General features: G+C 39.8%; 1 protein-coding gene across 3 annotated transcripts in view; it reads right to left on the reverse strand.

Moving 5' to 3' along the window:
* Window positions 1-18,686, reverse strand: part of immp2l (inner mitochondrial membrane peptidase subunit 2) — a 165,343-nt gene that overhangs the window by 47,444 nt on the left and 99,213 nt on the right. The window lies entirely within an intron of this gene.

Consider the following 18,686-nt stretch of genomic DNA (forward strand, 5'->3'; position numbering starts at 1 on the left):
TTTGTGAAATGCAAAATACTAATTTGTATGGATGAGGTTCATAAATCTTGTTGTGCTGCTGTCCGTATCATACAGCAGCAGAAGTGTGAGATCTGCTGTAGACAAACACAATTACAGCGGCCGCCCTTCAAGGCAGGTGCTGTAACACTGTTAGGGAAATGCAAAGCAATCTCAAACAACACAGGAAGTGTGTGAGATAGTTTGTTTTTGTGTGTGTGTGTGTGTGTGTGTGTGTGCATGTACCTTAATGGGTGTGTGTAAGTGTGGAGACATTGGCAAACCCATTGACTTTGAATTGCATTATATTCTCTTTCATTAAAAATCCAATATGGATTCCCAACACAAACCTCAGCAAGGTGATGAATCGGCGTCACACGCAAACTGATGGGAGGCATTTATCAGCGGGACTCAGTCATAGATCAACCGAGTTTCAGCACCTTGGACAGGGCTTTTAGAGCACGGCCATTTGTCACCGCCACAGGAGCTAAAATATGACCCATTAGAGGTAGGTAGTGAATAGGTCAGCAAGAACCCGGCGCCCAAGCCATCCCCTTCCCCGTGTGACCCTGGAGAGACACCGCCGCCGTCACAGGAACAGCTCAGCAACTATTGGACTCATTTGTTAAGCGCCTCGCATCGAGCTGTGAGCGGAGAAGGAGACAAATGGACCGAAAAACCAGGACAAAGTAGTTTCAGTCCTAAACAGGACAGAGGACGACAGCCTGATGCCTCACAGTGCTGATGTTACTGATGTGCTTTGCTCTCCCGTACAAGATAACCAGGCCTGTGTTCATTAGAGAGTCTGCTGCTTCAGTGCTGTACGGTGAAGGGTATTGTGGGTATTTAGGAGAACAGCAGCATGAGAAAGGAAGGATTTTAAAGAGGAGATGACAGGTTGTTTCAGAGGCTTTTCATTTTCGTTTGCTCCCTCACCTGTGCTGCCGAGTTCAACTCCGGTTCATCCCCTCGGAGGGGAGCAAATGATATGTCAACGTGTAATCCTCGCAGCAAAACCAAATAAAAATAGTGAGTATCTCATTTGTTTTAAAACTGTCAAAAAAATAAATTCCAACACACAAACAAACGCACAAAAAAAAAAGGTTCTTCCAAGTGAGTAATTGGTCTCTACTGAGGGAGCACATGCAATATGTTGTGGCAGATCTAAGGGGAAATCTGTCAAACAGGAATAGTTTTCCACTCAGCATCCACATCAACTGACAGGTTAAATTAAATCCACAATTCCCAGCGATCCTGAAACCAGGACCCAGATCTGCCTCGTCAGGACTCCACACAAACCAGCAAAATTAACAGTAGATAACCTCACAAGCAAGTTCAACAACTCCACCTGCCCACACTGAAGTGTTGAACAGAAACAATCACAACAACACAATTTAGCTTCTCCTAGAGGAGAGGAAAGGTTATAAGGGTTGTAAATCAAAACAGAGGAAGCAGTTCAATCTGGCAATTCAAACTTCTTGAGATGTCTTGTGGAAAATTTGACATTTTGGTCTGAGGGTGATGATGCTAGAAGAGATCAGGTGATCACAGACATGAATATCCAAAATCATTTTTTAAGGGGAAATCAGCATCTTGGACAAATATTTTACATGCTGTAAAAGTGTCACGCTATTTCAAAGCTCATGTTTAAGAGCAATCTGCACAGTAGATTACAATATCATTTCATGTGTAAAAGAGGAATTTAAAAGTCAGGAAGTCAACAAAAACATCAGGAATCATCCTCTAGTAGTTGGACAGACAGAATAACAGACCGATGAACATCACCGCTGTCTGACCTTACCTTTACTGGTTGTAATGAAGAAAACAATGCTAACATGCTGATGTTTAGCAGGAATAATGTTTACTGTATTCAACATCTTAGTTTAGCATGTTAGCATGCTAACATTTGCTAGTTAGCACTAAACACAAAGTGCAGCTGAGGCTGATGGGAATATTAGCATTATTTAGCAAGCGGCAACCTCCGGGGCTGTAAAATGAAGCCAATGCGGAAGTGCCAAAAACTGCAGTTCCTTGAATGGCCACTTGAGGCTCCAAAAGCGAGTCAATCCCCATAGACCCCCATGTTAAAATGCACAACTTAACAGCAGAAATAAACATGTTTACAGCCTGGTACAAAAAATGGTTTTGGGCTCTAAAGCTAATTTCCTCTTTCATGACAACTGTACAGGGTTGAATTTTTTTATAACTCGTCCGTTTAAATTTTATTAAGCCGTAAAGTTCTGCATAATGAAGGACATGGCTGCTTTGAGTGACAGGTCCGCCAGCCGCTAGGTGGCTTGTTTCAGCCATTGGGCCCGCCTCTTTGCCCATTTTTGATTGGCTGGGAGTTAGGCAGCGTCATGCACTGCCAAGATGGCGACGGCTGGAGCGGCTCACTTTGAGCTTCAAAACCGCTCTTCAGAAACCAACGGGTGACGTCACGGTAACTACGTCCATATTTTTATACAGTCTATGGTATTTAGTCATGAACCTAAGTTAAGTTTTGACCTGATGAACAACTAGTTTTCAAAACAATGGCGCTCCAGGTATTTGTCAGGATGTCTCAGAAATCTTACAGGTCTGAGCATAAAGTAGACGTTTCAGCATAGACGCCTTCTTCAGTGTGGACAAACCATATTACACCTCAATGTGACCAGTGCCGGTGGTACTGATGGTACCGATTAATGCTGACTCATGTTAACTAGAGACACTCAAAACAAAGACCAAACAACTATATGTATGTCTGAACTGCAACCATCAAGCTGCAGGCCTTCATACGCAGTTCAAAATATCAGATGGCTTGATTAAAAATAAATAAATCAAGAATCAATTCCTTATTCATGCCGTTCAGGAACAGTCGGGGGATCACCAATGTTATTACAAATCATCCTCTGGGGACCATGAATGTCTGTGCCAAATTAAATGCAAATCTATCCGATACAGTCTGGACTAAAGTGATGGACCATCTGGCAAACATCCCCAGAGCTCACCACGTTGCTACAAACAAATACTAGCAAACATGAAGTATTTCAATCTCATTTCACATTATGTAAAACTTCAAATTCCAAAAACTACCAAAGACTGTAAATGATCTAAATTATGCGTCCTGGTGGTTCAGTTGAATCCAAAGGTTCATCTGTATGGAACCACAAGGTTTCCCATTAGTATTTCCCAACTCTCGTAGTTGTGACCAATCCAATAAATGCCAAAATTAAGAAGTCAGAAATTTAGTCGACTTTTCCACGTTTCTGCTAAGGAATCCGTGATATCTCCACCGCACGCACACGCCTCCATTCATCAGAGCGACACGCAGTAAATGAGTCGCCGCTCAGCACAGTAAATGAAGTTAATATAGATTGTAGGTGTTGAAGCCCTGCGTCCTTCAGTGGCAGCCAATCAGAGGTGGGCGTCGCTCAGCTGCAGACATGATTAACTCACTGATGATTTTTTTCTCACAGAGACACGCCTCCTCGTTAATACTGAGCATGACAAGCAATGATCTGCTCTGAGAGTGAAGGATGATGTCTGTGGCAGGATTGGGGGGGAATATATACATTATGATTAGCAATCACTTTTACAAAAGGCGGAAAAAAAGAGGAAAATATTGTATTTGTACTCCAGTACATTTGCCTTATGGCTGCAGTTACTGATTACTTGAGCTACAATGGCCATATTAACCTTTTATGGGGCCCAGGGGCAAAAATTACTCTAGAGTTTAAATAATTAGTTGGTTAAATGATTAGTCAATTCACATAAAATTAATTAGCAATTAACAATTTTGATAATTAATTAATCTTTTATGTAATTTTTTAATCAAAAAAATGCTGGTAGCAGCTTTTCAAATGTGAATAATCGCCAGTTTTCCATGATAGTAAACTAAACATCTTTGTGTTTTTGATCAACAAGTCCTCCAAATTAAACGACTAAATATGTTATTTGACCATGTGACTCCAGAACGACACGTGTTTTCTAATTTAGCACCTCTATCGGCAGTAATTTTCATTTATCTGTGCTTTCCAAAACCATCACACATCACTGTTAAACAATAAAGACGTCTTATGATGTGACAACGCTGTGGTTCAGGTCTGGTTAGGTTCAGGGAAAGATCATTGTTTGGGTTAAAATGATCATTTTGTTAAGGTTAGAGAAACATGTGCTGTGGGTTAAAGTTACTACTTCCTTAAAGTTAGGTCGCCTTCGTTGTCATGGCTACAATAATAACCACAGGGTGAAGGTTAGGGGTTCATCGTAGTTACGGTTTTTAAACAACTTTCCCAACTCGCAGTTGGAAACAGGAAACGAACAGCCGTCTCCTGTTGGGTTATATGATGCACCAACTCCACCACCTCTTATATACGTCATCTGAACTGCTTCACTGCTCCGGGTCATAATTACTACGTCCACTAGATGTCACTCTGTCACTCAAACGGAACTATATGTAGCTTTTGGACAACCAACGTTACGACCTATTGCTGTCATGTCCTCTGTGATTCTTCTGCAGGGAATTTCGGAGCTTTAGAAACCTGCCAGAAGTTTACATTGTGCACTTAAAACCGTACACATGATGAGTGTTTTCAGGCTGATTTCTGCTATTTCCTACTCAGTATATTTAAATTTTTAGGGTTGTTGCGGGGGAATTCAGATCATGATCTCTGTTTTCTAAAATCCTGGCTGGTTACTCTGCCAGAAAAAAAAAATACTACTATCCTTATTTTTCCTCTTTTTCCTTCCTTTTCCTTTTTCTATCCTTTACATCTTCACCCTTTTCTCTTTCCTTTCTTTTCTGTTTTTGTCCTTTACTTTTTCCCCTCCTTTGTTCCTTCTTATTTATTTCCTGTTATGCTCTTCCCTATTTCCCTCCTTCCTCCTTTCTTCCCCATCCTTTATTTCATCTTCTGAAACCTTATTCATCGTCCCTCTTTCCTTTCTCTAAACCTTATTCATTTCTTTCTCTTCTTCTTACCTTGTTCTCTTAATTTTCTTCCTCCATTATTCCTTTCTTTACCTCTTTACTTCTGTTTTGAACACGTTTTACACCTTATACTTGTTTACTACCAGACTTTTACTTGTAACTGAGTATTTTTTCAATGTGGTTTCAATAAAAGTTTTGAGTTACTTTAACATCGTTTTTGTCGATATTCCTCAGAGAAATAAACTGCACATGCAAGCAGGCAGCACGCAGCTACCATATGATACATTTTGCAGCTGAATGATGATATCTGTGGGCCAGATTGGGAGGATTATACGGACATTTTTTTGCTGCACATACTATAATAAGTCATTCCTTTCACTGTACGGTCTGACATGGCCGTGATTGGTTGAGTGAACATGTGCAATAAGAACTTCCTAATTCAAAGTGACAATTTCCATGCAGATTGTTAAAACCTCCCGGCAAAATACACTGCAGGGAAAGGATTCACTCACACGCTCCAATATTATTTTCAACTTATCAGTCGTTGCCTTTAAGGTTGTGAATTAATGAAGTGACTCAATAGGGTCTTTGTAGCAGCAGGATTCAGGCCTGGAGGTACTGTATCGAGTTTTACTGCTTCACCAGCACCGTGTGAAGAGTTACAACATTTTTGGCTACTCGAAGGCGAAAATTTAGAAATCCTCGTCTACTGCAGGATGCTTCATCTCAAATGATGCTGCGGTACGTTTGAGGAGAGGATCAGAAACTCATCACCGACTGAAGAACAAGCAAAAGTAGTGCAAAAACTACAGAGACACATCAGAAATACGATAAAACCCAAAACAACCGCGGCTTAATGAGCTCTAACTGCTAGTTTAGTCCCAGCAGAATCATATCTGTAGTTGTTATATATGATCACATTACCAGTGTTTACCCAACACTCTTCCTCCGTTTCATTTTCTGCTAATAATCCATGAAAACAGTCTAATGATCCCCGGCTGAAGTGATCTAATACTTCTCATTACGACGCTTCCACTTTTAAAATGTCCCATTTCCCTTCTAGATGTTAGCGGGTAAAATTCATCCGCTAGACAGTCAAACTATTTTTCTCATGAATTATTACCCCATTACAAACATTTGGTATTTAGGCCAGGCCCGCAGCTTGTTGCTCAGGGTAAGTAAAACTAGAAAAAGCCTCACATTTATCTTGCTTTCCTCATGCAGAACCTCCTGGGCTTTAAGTAATTATTCTCCCACTCGCCGGCCCATTAGGCTAAAACAACATCGCTGACTTTGGGTGATCTTGGGGCGCGAAGCTTTTTGAGCTTTTATTATTGTTTCATGATGGAGAGTCGCAGATGGCGAGCGCGCACTTAACCTCTGCTGACAAACTGAAGCAGATACCAGTCACTTACAAGACAAGGTTATTTCCAGTAGAGAAGCAGGAACCATTCGGGCTGATTAATGACTTCTTCCAACTTATTTTCTTGTTCTCCTCGGCTCGGTAGCAGCTGTTACTTTTTTAATCTTTTCCAGGAAACACTGACTCAGTACATTCTGTTTCACATCGGTCCAGACACACACACACACACACACACACACTCATACTGGAGGCTGCCAGATACTGCAAGTCCTCCACTTCTTGTCACTGAGCAGCTTCAACACACTCTTTGAGGGTTTGTTGTTTTGCTCAAAGGCACGCTGGCGGGAGTTCAGACAGATTTCCCATTTCTTTTCTCAACCTTCATTTTCAAGATAATTCAGCTAATGGTAGTTGTTATGGCTGGGTGTCATTTCTCATGGTGTTCATCAGCATCGGATAGAGCTGGGTAAAAAAAAAAAAAGGATTTTTCGACTTTTATTTGAACGATTAATTCTTAAAATCCCGAGATCGATCTTTTCGCCTTTACTCAGTAAACATGTTGTACTTGTTGTAAGTGGTTTAGTTAGAGCACGATGTGTACAATGTCGACTTTTTGGAGATTGAGTTATTACAACGTGCGCATAAATATTATTTTAAGCTCAAACGTAATGTAGATGACAGCTGGCTAAAGCCGTCTTGAGTAACAACTGTCCCGTAAACCGTGACGTGAACAGTTTTGGTCAATGGATCCTCCACAGTTTATGGGACTGTTGTGACTCGGGGTGGCTAGCTGACTCGTAGCGGATCTAGAGATCGCATCTACCATAGATGGAAAAAATATTCTAGCACGCTGATCTGAGATCTGTTTGTGTTTGTTAACAAGACATTATCTCTGCAACACATCCTCATAATTAAATGACAGTATAGATCTAAAATTCAGCCGTCTAAAAACAAGTTACGTTTACGCCATCTAGCAGCTGTAGTAATGCACTCCAGAACAACCTATAGGACCGCAATATGCTGCTTTCCAAAACCGTTACAAATCACTGTTAGAGAATTATCTTGTTTCATGGTGTGACAACGCTGTGGTTAAGGTCTGGTTAGGTTAAGGCACAAAAAACACTTGGTCAGGGTTAGAGAAAGATCATGGTTTGGGTTAAAATGATCACTTGACACGTGGTTTATACTCTATGTGAAGCACAACGATATCCTGACTCGCGGTTGGAAACAGGAAGCAGCAAAGTCCGCTTCTTGCTATCTAACTACCTATCCATCCACCCAACCTGCCTCCTCCTAATAAGACAAAATCATTTTATCAAGTCACCTTATATTGACGTCATCTGAACTGCGTCACTTCCCAGGGTCATGATTACTACAGCTGCTAGATGGAGTAAACATAACCACTGTGTAGGTCGTGTTTCTTGTAAGGACGGGCTGTATCTACGACATGTGAAGCCGTGGAAGTCAACTGAATATTGTGTGGATTCTACTGTAGCTAGCAGCTGTCTGCAGACTGATGTCAACACAAACAACGAGCAGACTTTCAGTTTCTGCTGTTTGTGTGTCTCAATGGTTTTGCACATTTAGGCCTAAAAAATATAACATGTCATGTTTTAGTCTTTTTGCATATCTAAGCAGGAAATGTTTTTATAGTTAAGCCAACAACACTTTTAAATGTATGTTCCCAGGATAAGTTGAGAAGTGCTTTATTGGCATTTATCTGAATCAAGAATAGAGTTGAATCAAAATTAATTGATTCCTGACTTTGTGAATTGAATGTAATTGAGGTTCAGTGAAGATAAGACACATAAACGTGTCTGTGGTTTCATACATAAAAACACAACTAACTGTAAGATGTTGGGATAGTGATGCATAACAGACAATACAAATATGTTCTCTCGTTATTCCCAAATATGTACAAGTATAAAAGAAACCTTGAAGCGACACCAAAGCAAGTTTGACTAAAGACACATACTCTTATTTTGGTGAAATACTCATTGCTGCCCTTTGACAAGCCACTGAAGCTCAGATTTATCTCATGTTGGATTTATTGTTAAATAATATGTTTTTATTTTTAGAAGAGACACAGATTTAAAGATCAGGACTCACTGAGGAGTTTACAGGCATCATTCTCTACCACTTATATTTTTCAACTTCCAACATACAGAGCCATTAAATTTCACCACCTGGTTGGTAGACTTCTGGGGAATCAAAGCTCTGCTGGAAGCAAACAGAAGCTGGTCTCCAACTTTTTAAGTAATTCAAAAGCACAACAACAAATCAGAGAGTTGCAGGCAGGATTAAAACACCAGAGCCAGAAACAAAGCAATGGAAAAATTGCCAGAAAAATGGCAGCAAGTGTGTGAAGTCTACAGAAATAATAAAGAACTTGTAATCAAAATATTTCTTTAATCGGCATTAAAAAAATGAAATGAGCTTTGTGGTGGACTGAAAACCATGTTGGTTATTGAATGGTTAGAGCAAAACAAACAATCCTTCTCCCCAAAGAGAAAAACAGCCACCATGAACATGATGTCAGACTGAAGAGTGAAGTGAAATTATCAGTCCAAGCAAACACTGACACAACTTTTTAAGTTAAGAGATCCAGAAATGTGCTTTTGTGGAGTCTGGCAGCGGTCTAACCTCTCAGGGGGGAACAACATCTTCGCTTTTGAAAAACATTCCCCAATAATAAAAAAAAAGCCCTCAGAAATCTCTCGTGACCCTGTCTGCACTCAAGACGACCACCTGTGGGGTTCTGACCACAAATTTAAGAAGCTAAGCTAAAAAAAAAAAAAAAAAACTCCCCACAGCGAACTGCTGGGATCAACGGGAGTCTCAGTGGATGGTTTCAAGACTAAGAAACCAAAGTGAAAACAGAGTATGTGAGCTCGTCTGGCTTTGCATCATTAATAGAGTTAGAGCAAATCCTGGTGTGAGGAGGAATAGTTCACAACTCCTGCTAACGAGCTGCTTTCAGGCTTGTAGTTTATTACCTGTGGATTTGCCACGGCTCCCTAACCTCTCTGTGTCTCTTTCATCTCTCGGGTTCCTCATGGCTGCCATCAATGGCGGCTGCGGCGGGGGTGGGGGGAGGAGGGGTGTGGTCTTGCTCCAGGAGAGCGGGTCGTGAATTCCCTCACCCCCCCCCATCCCCTCCTCCCCCCACCCTCCTCCACCAAAGGCTGTTCTATGATTACACATTCTGTAATGAATAATTTACCTTTTCCTAATCACCCAGTAAGCTGCTTCATTTAAACGCTGGCTTCCTCCTAGTGCAGTGATTAGAGCTGGGAGCCAAGGTGAGGGAGGAAGATTAGAGGAAAATTAAGACCGGGCTGTTGTGAGCGGCGCCGTCCTGCCGTACGGCGCTGCTCCGTTAGCTCTGCTCATTACCGCTTGGCCAAATGTCATCGCCGTGCACAGCAGACATCTGCCGAACATTGGAGCCATTATCTGGACAAATAAGCTAAATTTAAAGCTTCAACTGCAACTCATCTTTTAGATCTTTAAAAAAAATAATAAAGTAAAATAAAAAAAATCTCATGGGTCTAAGTGAGCCAAAGTAATGGTCAGAGTTGTTCAGAGAGCTCTTTGGGGGATATTAGCTTCTTTTATGGATGTATTTTGGTCTCAAGTAGAGCTTTTAAGAATGCATTCAGCTGTGGATGTTTAAGTGGTGCAGGACTGTGTAAACATGCATCTGGACATAAAAGCTTTTTAAAAGCACTGATCTGACTCAGACAATTTTCAGCAGGTCGGCAGGCTGCACTTTTTTCGCCACACCGCTCCGTCTCCACCGCAGCCTCCGCACTGATGGCAATCTGATGACATTCAGACTCGGAGGAGAGTGCTTCAGTCTGAATTATTGCTCAGTGATGCTGCTGCTCAGTAGAAGGTTTATACTGGGAAGACTGGGGTTAGAAATGAGGAGCTGACAGGTGGAAATGGCTGCAGCTGAGAGAGTGAAAAAGTGTTCTTCAGACCAGCAGCCATATTCACAAAACTAAAGCTAAACTTAGCTCCAAAAATGAGTAATTCACAAAACATTTTAGCGCTAATTGTAGCTCCTGCGATTCAGAGAGGTAAGAGGAAGTCCAAAAGTCACTAACATCTGCTCACAATTAGTCATCTCCTGCAGGTAATGAGCCTGATTGTGTTTGCATTTTGTAAAAATACAGCCATAATAAACTTTTAGACGCATACTTTGATGGCAGGCGAGTTAATAAAGATCCAATCAGCTCAACAACAAATCAACACAATCCAATAACCTGAGAGGTGATGGTTTACACGACTTTGCACTACTAACAAAATGCAGTTTGCATGGGTGATGAACTTCAGGCTTCTATCAGAATTATTCATCAAACTAAATATGCTCGTTAAACCTCAGTGTGTTCGACATTTATTTGAAAGTACATTAAATAATCACCGACCAGGATAAATATGTGAGTAAAGTAGATTTCATGGTCATCGCTGGATCAACCAGAAAAATTGGCACCATATGTAGAAGGCAAGTTTATTGCATGTCACCTGGTGTGAGACACCAATAATAAAAACTTGGTCACAATCTGTGTCGTAGCGCTATAATGTAAATGGAAGAAAAAGCATTTGAAAGCAGAGACATCTCCTTAATCTTTATTTAAAAACTGCACTTATGAAATGTCACGCCGGCCAGTTTATTCTGTGTCATTTCATGTCGTATTCTGATCGGTTGGTTTGTAGTTTTGGGTCGTAGCAACAGTCACATTGTGAGAATTTGGTCCTAAATATCTGACACTGTCAGAATTTTGCCTCAGGCTGTCTTTGTTCACCGAAGCTCCAAACTGGTCATCGGTGGACGAGTATCACAGTCAGATCTCGGACACCGTTTTGGGTTGACAACCAAAGATTTTACCATGTTTTCCTCATGATTGGCAGCTTTTATCTCACACAGCCCAAAATCACACTGAGTAAAGAGGCCTTGAGTGAACCTTGAGTTTTATTAAATCATCTAAGAAGTGAAACTTTGCTTCTAAATTATGAGGAACAGCTGAAGCCCATCCTCCAGCAACCTCAAACTCTGCTGAGTCTAAACTCAGGTGTTAAATTAATTGAAATATCAATACAAAATATGATTGCATCACACAACACAGAGCTAAAAAAAAGTATTCTCTGGTCATTGTGCAGAAGCCCAGCTTGAAGATGGAAGGATATATTTACTGTAAACAGTATTTACGACAACAACAACGACGTTCACGGTGGATTTATATTAATCTGTTTGTAGGAGATGTTTCTTAACTCCCCTTCACCACGATGCTGCAAATCTGTAATAACCCAGCTCTTCAGCTTGAAAAAACATTAAAAACAAATCCCCAAATCGATCAATCAATAACTGGGAGCTTAAGCCTTGAGATGAGCATCCTTAAGATGACTTAACCGTCACAGTCTGAGAGATCAAACGTCCATTATCCATTCGTATCTCATGAAATCCCCAATCTATTAGGTAAGAGAATGACTAAATATAGACAAAAGTCAATGCAACCACCCTTTGACTGCATGCAGCAGCGGTAGAAAGTCCGACATTCAAATGGAACATGTACGGTGGCTGAAAATAGATTATTTGTAGAAGGTGAAACGGCACAAAGCGGCGTCTCTGAGCTTGAATCGTCCAGCAGCGTCAGCAGGGGGAAGCTGATAGGGGAGGAACCTCTACAGAGAAAAAGCAGGTGGGGAAACAAATGTCTCTGATATTCGTATCACACTGGAGGCTAAAACCATCCTTTACTGATAAAAAAACTGTCCAGGAAACAACACTGAAAGCCCAGAAAACTACCTGTCCGTGTACAAACCAGAAGCCTCTACCGCCTCGCCGCTTCACTGCAAACAGGAGCAGGAACCTGGATGGTACACCTGGGGACGCAGGGCTGGATTTATTGACACGCCTGAGGCTGTTTTGAGCACTGAAAGAGAGTTGGATGAACTTACAAACTTGCTGAGGGTTTTAAAAGCGTACTTTGAGTCCTGCATGTGTTCAGAGATTTACAGGTTAAGCCAGAAAATGCAGATCAACATGAACTTTAATGTCCATTACAGACCAGAAAACAACCTGTTGGATGGATGTTTGTATGACAGGGCGTTTCTTTTAAATATGACCTAAAAGATGACGTTGAATCTGTAAATACATAAATTAGAGGTTTGGTGTCCATTCCAGAGCTAAAAGAGAGTGAATATTTGACTTACATTCACCAGGTGGACAGAAACACGACTCCAAATGAATGATAATGTTGCTCCGTAACTGCTGGATGTGGAAATAAGCAACTGATTGTTAGCAAGTTCAACATATCAACTTAAAAGGTGATGATATGTCTGTGTTGTTAGGCAGAACAGTAGGTGGCATGTTAGCATGCTACTTGTTAAATATTAGATGTTAACATGCTGACATTAGTGGTATAAAATTCAGCACAGTGTCTCAACATGCTAAAGTTAATTAGTACACAATATCTTGCACGTTAGCTCGTTAGCCCGCTAATGTCTTAGCATACCTCAACATTTCAACATGAACAGTTAGCATGTTGACACCGCTACTCGAGCATGTTGCAGGCTGTGAATGTGTACAGTTAGCACAATGTGCTCATATTTAACATGTTGTATTAAGGTTTAATGGTCACCATGGTAACACAGTAAAGGTTAGAAGGCTAGTGTTTGTTTCTTCAATGGAAAATTAATTTTTATCAATATTAATGTTTTAAACTCAGGTGCTAAATTAACTGAAATATCAATACAAAATATGATTACATCACACAACACAGAGCTAAAAAAGTATTCTCTGGTCATTGTGCAGAAGCCCAGCTTGACAATGGAAGGATATATTTACCGTAAACATCTTGCATGTTAGCCCGCTAAAGTCTTAGCATACCTTAGCATTTCAACATGAACAGTTAGCATGTTGATACTGTGAATGTGTACAGTTAGCATAATGTGCTCATATTTAACATGTTGTATTAAGGTTTAATGGTCACCATGGTAACACAGTAAAGTTTAGAATGCTAGTTTTTGTTTCTTCAATGGAAAATTCATTTTATGGTTTTAATTATTTTAACCTACAATAGGCATGAGTCTGCTTTTAAAGATAATTCAGGGGAAATTCTCTCTTGGCCTCATGTTGTCAGTTTTTGCCATCATGACTATTTAAATTTCCATTATTATTTCATTGAAGTGCTTTATGGAAATACTTCTGTCATTGGCTAATTGAAAATCTCTGCACTTCGGGCACCCAGCTTGACTTCATAACCAGCACAACCAATGAGTAACTAAAATCACCTCATGTACATCCAAACTATCCCTGATGTCCCTGCGTGTGGCTAAAACCTGAACGTCTGTCCACCGCTCCAGACATGACGCCGCCACGGTCACTGTGTCCACGCCGTTCGATTTGTCACCTTACGTAACTGCCGAGTTGGTGTGATCAATGGGAGAGTCTGGACTGTGGTGAATGCTGCCTGCTGGTTAAGTGCTCCAGGGATCAATGACATAATGACTTGCCTGAGTTCATCCACTCCAAGGTGTACTTTTGGAGGCCGAACAGTCATTTCCTCCCCCTCCTATTGAGTGGTGTGTACTGTAAACGGGGACAGCTCTCACTCTGGACAGATAGTCTCTCCCAACCAGGCGATGCAAACAGAAAATAGATCCATCAATCTCCCCGTTAATGCTGAAAACCTGATGAGAAAACATTCTGCGGACATCGAGCTGGAATGTAACAGTTGCCATCCTGGGGAGAAAATGCCCTGAATTCATCACTGAACGAATCTACTCACAGAGAAACCCTCCAGCACGCTGAGTCGGGCCGCTATTGTCAATAAATGTTTAAAGCTACGCTGTGAGGTTTTTAGAAAAAAAGCTAATTTAAACCTATTCAAAGTCCAGAAGAGGGTGATTTATCTTTGCACTGAGCTAGTGAAGGGAAACAGCATCCAGAGAGTATATGAAGCTATAAACTGTGCTGTTTGGCAGCAATTCTTCCACTGTCTCATCAACACAGTCAGGAACAAAAAAAACAAAAAAAAACAAACAAAAAACTCCCATCTTGCCTAAATAACCTTGTTAAAATGGTTGTTTTGTTTTGTAATGAGACGAAAGATTAATTTTAGGGATTCAAAAAATGACTCAGCAGCTTCTCTGCACCTCTGAGAAACATTTTGAGTTGATTTCTGAGGAGTAGAAACTCACCTTGGCTGTTTATTACTGTTTTTTTTGACCAACTGAATGAGTGGAGCTTTGCTTTATGGTTCATTTCGAGAGCCCTGATTGATAATAAACAGCAGTAATATCAATGTCCTGTCAGCTGGAGTGTGATGTTAATGGCATATTTGTATGAATCATTGGCTATTAGTTGGTCTTTCACTTTTGTTTTAAACCTTTATGGATCCAGAGAAAGTCAACTTGAACCTCTTCAGTACTTCATATAAACGGCAGAAGACTGAAGATGCTGCGAGAACAATGAAGCAGAACTAACACGTTGTTGTTTTTGTCTGTCATCGGATTTGCTGACAATAAGTGTAGAATAATGCCAGTAGGGCTGCAATTAAGGATTATTTTAATTATTGATTAAACCTTTCTATTATTTTCTCACTTGATTAGTTGTTTGGTCTATAAAATGTCTGAAAATGGTGAAAAATGTTGATCAATGCCCAAGCTGAAGTCGTTAAATGTCATATATAAATGTGATATTAACATTTAAGAAGCCGGAATCAGAGAATTAGGACGTCTCTTTCTTTAAAAAATGACTCAAATTATCGATTAATCAGTTATCAAAATAGTTAGCGATAAAGTTAATAGTTGGCAACTGGTTTAAATTACTAGTGGTGACATTTTACAGCGATAACAAAGAATTCTGCATTATTTTAATTACATTTTAAAGTAAATGTTTATGTGACTGGATTCCTGTCATTTGATGGAATGATGCAGCCATAAGAAAACACGTCATACACCTTTAACAGTGTTACAAAAAAAGTGATACTACCAGACAAACTTTAGAAAAAGGGAGAATCAGGATGTTTAGAAGTTTAAGAGTCGACCATGTGAAAGTGCAACTTTTCTCCTGGAGGATATTTTATCGCCTCTTGGAGTCAAACTCTCGCTGGCCGCTGTCAGATTTCAGTCAGACGGCTTCACGCTGGATGAGCTTCACCAAACTCAGCAGGATGAAATCAAACATGTTTAAAACATGCTGGCCGGAGTGTCTCAAACAGCAGGAGAGCTAAAAAATATATATATATGTACAGTTTATCATGTGAGAACATACCTGTGAATTCAAACCACCTAACTGAACTTCTTTAAATGGACATAAATATTTTCATTTTGGTGCACGGTGTGTGTTGCTTTACGCTTCGGTTGGATCTCGGACTCACCAACGCTACACGTTTTTTTCTGTCACCTAAACTTGCAGAGTAAGAACAAATTCAGGTTAATATTAAAGGCGTTCGTTCACAGTTCATGAAATAATAATTAAAGGTGTCTATAATACATTTTTGTCCACTTATGGTTCACATATGAATCCCAGATTGTCATTCAGCAGTTAAAACACTTAAAATTGACATGATGGAAAGTGTCTCAATTCACATAATTTAAAGATTTGGCTACAAATTCCCTTTCATAATTTGACTTTTACAACATTTTAATATTTTTTTTACTTGAATTGTCTTGTTGATTATATTCTGTATATGTTTACTGCTTTAACAATCACTGTTAAGAATTTTTGCTTTCAACTGTACAACTTATAAAAATTAAACTATCCAAACTCATTTAAGGATCAATGCCTTATAGCTTACATCACAGCTTATACATCGGTCCAGTATAGCTATAGGTACATAAAAGATGTATGTAACTAAAAATGATTTATTCATTTATTCATTACCGATTAATCTATTGATTATTTTCTCAATTAATGGATTAGTTGTTTGGTCTATAACAGGGTTGTGGGATATGATGATATATATCATGTGATGATAAAAAAAAGGTCCGTCGTTTCATATTATGCTCTATCATTTATCTTTACAGCAATATCTTTCATCATTTGGAGTCTCTTTTGCATGAATTACATTAATAGATTACTCCTCTTGGCTTTTTACCTCGCAAAGCTTTTATTGTGCTTACAGTAACATAAGGATCATCATCTCGAGTACTTCACCTGCTTTCACTGTCTCTCCTCTGCTCCGCTGTGCAGAGAAGAGGGGAGAGGCGTCGAGACAGCGACCGTAAATAACAGCAAACCTCAGTACAGACTGTATTTATTTATGTTACTTACCTAATTTATGTGCGCTCGTTTCATTTCGGTGTGAGAGTCTCTGCTGAGTTTTGCTGTCATTTATGGTCACGCCACTCTCCTCTCCTCTGCTCTGCTCTCCGTTTCACCGCGGGCGGGGCGGAGCCCTGCGATGCACGCACAGCGGAGCAGAGGAGAGACAGTGCTTCCTGTTAGCGCAATAAAAGCTTCACAAGTAAAAAGCCAATAATGGTAATTTAATTCACGCAATTCATTGAACTTACGGAAAATGAGCTATATCAGCATATGTATGGTTATCAAGATTCGAGATGACCTATATCGGGATGTGAGATTTTGGTTATATCGCACATTACGTATCAGAAAATGGAAGAAAATGGTGAAAAATGTTGATCAATGTTTCCCAAAGATCAACAGTCCACAACCCAAAGATATTCAGTTTACTGTCATAGAAGACTAAAAAAAAAACAGAAAATATTCACATTTAAGAAGCTTAAAAATAGCCTCAAAACAATTAATTGATTATCAAAATAGTTGCCGATGAATTTTCTGCCAATCGTAACGTTGCAGCTCTAATCACATCTTTTGTGTTTTTCATGTTTCAGCACTTTTAACTGTTTTAGATGCTTATTACATTATTCTATATATTATATGAAATTCAACCTATGATTGAACTGTTGACATGTGAAGTAAAACCTGCTCCGTGTGTTTTCCATTCCAGTGGTTTTGTTGTGAAGTTGCAGCACTCGCCCCCCTGCAGGATGTTGAGAGATTGGACTGAAATATTAAGCGGGCCATACTAAGAGACGGAGCTGGTCTCTGCAGAGCAGCAGGGAGGAGGCACACCAATAAAGAGAGTGTAGGTAATAGAGAGACGAGGGGTCAAAGGGCAGCTCGGCCCTCGCAGGAGAATAAAAACGAGGTTGAGATAAATCACTTCTGGCTGGAGGTCTGACACCGGCCGTCCCCTCCAGATGGCCACAGCGCTTCAAACAAACTTCTCATCTTCAGAGCAACGTACACATCGTTCATTAAAACAACCTTGAAAATACAAAAGAGCTCGAAAACTTCGGCCGTGTTTTGAGTGAAGAGGGATTTTTAGCTGCACCATTTCCAGAGAAAAGCCCCCCCCCCCGGGTGCTGACCAGTATGTAGGCTGATGGGAGCGCAGCCAGTTCTGCCAGCAGTGACATGTTAATGAAAGATTTATCCGCATGATCTTACCATGTGCTTTGTGAATAATGCAGTTCATAATGCGCTTCATAAATAATGAATACGCTGTGCTTTCATTTTCCTTTCAACAGAACAGGGACACATCATTCAAACATCATGTGTGAAACGAACTCAAACTTTTGTCTGTGAGAAAAGATGTTTAAAATGTCAAAAAAGGTCATTTTTTTGACCCATTAAATCACAGTAATATTATACAGAGATAAACTAATATTGTCTTAAACTCTCACGAACCATGTTTGCTCACAGTTTCTCTGTCGCACCATTGAGTCGCATTATAATTTTTGAAAATTAGATTTTTTTCTCCCCAAATTTTAACAAATTTTTCCCCAACTTTTGAAAATGAAAATAACCAATAACTACAGTCCTTTAAATAAATAAAACTATGGCCACACAGAACATTGATACGACTAAACTGCAACAGCAAATACGTTTTGTTAGAAACAGAATTCTGGCTGAATTATGTTTTCTCTCCACATAATTACAAAATATTAATTAACATATCTGACAAGTTGTAGAAATGTTGATACTGAACATATGAGTGACATGTTCAACGTGTTTAGACTCTGGCAGCATTTGGTTAAGGTTAGAGAAAGATTGTGGTCTTGGTTTAATGCAAAAATAATGTCTGCAGTAGAGATGTGCAGAGATCCCAGTATTTGTATTTGTATCTGTATTTGTTGAGGCAGCAAAATTATTTGTATTTGTATTCAAATAAAAGTGGAAAGAGGCTTAAAAATCCTGTTTTTGTATTGATTACGCTTTTAATTTTAGAAAATTAAAGTGTTACAATAAGTGTTCGTGAATAAACTACCTTACGAAGGAGGTCCACACATCGGGTCTTGAACTGGAGTCTCCCAGATCATAGACGACTGTGTTGATTACTGAGCTAAAACTTCACTCATCAACTCAATGAGACAGAC

Source organism: Thunnus thynnus, chromosome 5 (genome assembly GCF_963924715.1).
Source record: "Thunnus thynnus chromosome 5, fThuThy2.1, whole genome shotgun sequence".
Classification (NCBI taxonomy): domain Eukaryota; kingdom Metazoa; phylum Chordata; class Actinopteri; order Scombriformes; family Scombridae; genus Thunnus; species Thunnus thynnus.